General features: G+C 32.8%; 1 protein-coding gene across 2 annotated transcripts in view; it reads left to right on the top strand.

Moving 5' to 3' along the window:
* The first annotated feature begins 290 nt into the window (after nt 1–290).
* The window catches only part of LOC106872146 (zinc finger protein 83), a 33,746-nt gene continuing 29,714 nt past the window's right edge, over nt 291–4,322 (top strand). The window contains exon 1 of one of the 2 annotated variants that reach the window (XM_052975119.1): nt 291–444. The gene's annotated coding sequence lies outside the window, so the exon portion shown is untranslated. Of the gene's footprint in view, nt 445–2,350; nt 3,023–4,322 lie in introns of those variants that run through there. The other variant, XM_052975118.1, reaches the window with a different exon arrangement.

The raw sequence follows: 4,322 nt of genomic DNA, 5'->3' as shown, positions 1-4,322 counted from the left end.
TGAGTAAGTTCTTGAAGTGAAATGCTTAAATAAAATGGTAAGATATATTATTTACCAAGTTGTTTTTAGCTTAAAAAATGTAAAAAAAAAAAAAGAAACGATAAAAAAATGAAACGGCTTAATTAAAGTTTATTTGTCGCACTAACAATATATTTAGTACAACGATATATAATAGAATAATATAGATTTATTGAAAAGAATACTGATAAATATATATATATATATAATATATATATATATATATATATATACATACACACACACACATAAATATCATACAGAATGATACTATAAAAATATTGATCAGTGCATTTAACAGAAGCACGAAAGCAAAGCTGTCGTTTATTGTGCATATGTGTTGTAATGAATGGATTTGTGTAATTTTAGGCACAAAACAGTAACTAAATGAAATGATACTGGGACAAGATAACACCAATTACTCTCGTAAGTTTAGATACAGTTCACATATATGCAGCATTACTGCGTATATACACAGTGAATTTTATTGAAATCGGTTTCTTTTTTTTTTCTTTTCCTCACGTCTCCTTTCATTTTCCCTATTATAATTCATCGATTGCTATCTTTCTTGAATACAATTATTATAATTATAATTGTAATTATAATCATTATTGCCTATGACTTTGAGCACCAAGACACCTTTTTCTGAGGAATATATTGAAGTGTATTTTATTATATTGATTTGAAATGATGATAATAATAAAAGACTATACGAAGGTAGCGATACATGTAATAAATGCTAGCGAGGAATATAAATATAATAGCAAAAGAAATACGTCGATGTTCATAGTGACTGCTAATATTTATCATATGCTGCTGAAAACCTGGAGATCGATGGAAAAAGGATGGAAGAAAGAAGTTAATAAATTCGCGATCTACAGAAGAAAATACATTTTACTTTCATGGACAAACTAATAATATAAATAAATTCTGAAAATATAAAAAGGAAATAAGCGAACCTAAAAGTACAAAGATATTCAACTTAGCTGAACAATGACCCTAAAATGTGTTTTGAAAACTAGGCGCCAAATGGTAGGAAGCTTATATAAAAAATGTCTAAATAATTTTATTTCGTTAAAAAATTAAATATTTTCCAGATAATATGAAACACGACGACAATGTAGGTTTCATGCCAATGTTGAAAGAGATTTTATCAGCTCCAAACGTGTTATTTTCTTTGTGATATGTATTTCGAGGTTAACTTTGTTAGTCATTTGACACATAAGCTAAAGCTAGATTGTAATTGATTTGTCGATAGCAAGCCAAACTATACGATTATAAAACATCGTGTTTGTATGCGTTAAAGAGGTCGGCTATCCGTTTAAGACCGGGATAAGCTGGTACCTTGTGTTCGTGGAACACCCCCGCACAGGTGCGTGTGTGACTGGTGATTAAGTGTCACTTGGAAGAGGAAAACTTTTCGAAAGAACTGAACTTTATGATAGCGGGACATTACAAGAAATTTACATGTGTAAATAACATGATGCTCTATTTCCTAAATATTATGAATGGCTTACTTGGAAATAAGAAAATACCAAAAAGGGTTTTTTCTTAACAAATTGTCACTCTGAAAGAAGAAAAAAAAAACGAAAATAATTTTCTTATATTTCCAAAGTTTGCAATTTAGAGAAATCATTTTCCAGAACCAAACTGAATATATTTCCTCCCGATTTTTTTTCTTTCAGATTATGATAGAAAATCCATAAATTATATAAATATATAACGTTAAATTCTTGATATACACGAAGAATAAATTATTTCAAAAAACGATAAAGATAGGAACGAAAGAATACTCTAATTGAACAGATTGTTAATTAAAATTGTTGGGAAAATATAATTTAGTCATGATAAATTTAAAATTAATGATTGACCGAATTTTGGCAAAAGTCCAATTTTTTTTTTCTCTTTTCGCAAATTCTTATCTATATATATATTTTTTTTTTTTACTTCCGATATCTTAATTCTTTCCTTTATTAGCTAATCTCTTGCAAACCATCAATTTTCTTAAGTTCATTTTGAAATCTCTTCAGCCAGGTGATTTCTTAAATATCCCAATCGAATCTCCTATTCTTCTCTTAATCTTTCTATCTTTTCCTTTCAAGAAGCTTCCTTCCTCACTTTCTCCCGCTCCCTCTCTCTCTTCTACTTTCTGGTCTTTTTAATTTCTTTAAAAGTCCGGCATCCCTATTCTGGTCTCTTCGACAAGCTACTTCTTCTGCTGCTCACTCTTTCTTCCTACCATTTCTCCTTATTTCCTCTCGCCATCTGTCCTTGCCTGCTTCTGTCTCCCCCCCCTCTCTCGTTCCAATCCTGCCTATGTTTCTACCCCACCTCTTTCGTTTTCAGTTTCCGCTTGTGTTTCTGTCTTTGTTTCTTTCTTTCTCCCGATCTCGTCTTCAATCTCTCTTTCTCTCTCTGTATCTACTCCCCTCTCTCCTTTTCATTCTGTATCTATTTCTTTTTAACTGTCTGTCTCCCCGTCACCTCTTGAATCTCTCCCTGACTCTCTTTCTTTCTCTCTATCTCCCCTTTACATCTATCTCTGTATTTTCCTATCTGTTTATCTCCCCCCTCATCTCATAAGTCTCTGCCTATCTATCTATTTATCTCCCCTCACGTGTTTAGTCTCTGCCTATCTATTTTATATATATATATATATATATCTCAAGTCTTAAGTCTGTTTTTATCTCCCCCTCAGTCCTTAAGTATCTGCCTATCTACTTTATCTCCCCTTCTCGTCTTCAATCTCATTTCGTCTTTCTCTCTATCTCCCCTCACTTCTTCACTCTTCACCTTTCTTTCTTTCCTTCTATTAATCCCATCTTCACTCTCTGCCTATCTATCTATCTATCTATCTCCCCCTCATCCCACCTCAGTTCGAACATCTGTCTACAAAATAAACTCTAAAAGACCCTAATTTAAATATGGCGGCCGTTGAAGAAAAGAGATCGTACGATACTGTGGCTTGTTGTTGATGATAATAATAATGCCATGACCAACTAAGGTAAGCACTGTGCTTCATTTTGTTTTGGAGGAAACATTTTTTTTTTCTCTCTTCTTCAGTCTGTCTCTCTCCACACTCAAACTCTGCACTCCAAGAACATTTTCATTCTCTCCCGATGTTTCTACTGAATCTAGCTGCTGCTTGCTCGCTCGCTCGCTCGCTCGAAATCCTCGCGATCTGATGCCATCTGAAAAACTGCTTGCTGTTTATTTGCCTGCCGTTTTTATGACGGAGCAGAGACCATACAGAACATACATATATATATATATACATACATACATATATATATATATATGTATACATACATGAGTGTTCTCTTTTTGACTCATTCATACTCGTCCTGTATTGTCCTCGTCTCGTCCTCCTCGAGGAACGATAAGTGATTATCTTTGATTATGACTGATTAGTTTGTTGTTTTTTTTTTTTATTAAGCTGAAGGCCCGAGCACCGAGGACTGATTCGTTTCGCTCTCCTCAGGAAGTTAAGCAGGTGGAGAAGGGGGAAAAACAAAAAGAATCTTCAGATCATCTTAACAGTGCTTGTATCATTCTTTTAACATATATATATATATATACGTGCAGGTATACGTACGTCTATGTGTGCATATATATATAGACGTATGTGTATACATACATACATATATATATATGTATATTATTCATTAAAATACAGAGATGCCTATAATAGGACATCTATATATATATATGTGTGTATACACATACGTCTATATATACATATATATATGTATGTATGTATACACATACGTCTATATATACATATATATATATGTGTGTATACACATACGTCTATATATATATATATATGAAGCCCTTTTACATCTTGTAGAAGGAAGCCGCTATGTGGTCGGTCGCTTGATCGGCTAGAAATAGCAACCATCCGATTCCTACTTAAATCTTTACTCTACTGTCTTAAGAAATACATATATACGCACACATACATACATACAGCAAAGGAAGGTATCGCATTGGCTAATTTAGTCCGAGATGAGTTAACTGCAGTGTCTGGAGCAAAAGACCCAGGATGGTCAAGGCTGTAAAAACCTTTTGATATCAAAACTGAGCTGACTGGAAGTGCGGGGTGACGGTGGACTTAAACTACAGTAACTTATTTGCGCTTTCGAGTCTTTTCTTCGTTTAAAGACAACTTAAGAAGAACCCAGTCTATATTATTATTATTATGCGAATAGTTGATGCACAAAACAAAATCTAGGAAACCAACGACAGATATACCTATATATACCTATATATATATATATATATATATATATATATATATATAT

Source organism: Octopus bimaculoides, chromosome 20 (genome assembly GCF_001194135.2).
Source record: "Octopus bimaculoides isolate UCB-OBI-ISO-001 chromosome 20, ASM119413v2, whole genome shotgun sequence".
Lineage (NCBI taxonomy): Eukaryota > Metazoa > Mollusca > Cephalopoda > Octopoda > Octopodidae > Octopus > Octopus bimaculoides.
The sequence above is the reverse complement of the archived record's forward strand: the minus strand, read 5'-3'. Positions and strand labels throughout refer to the sequence as shown.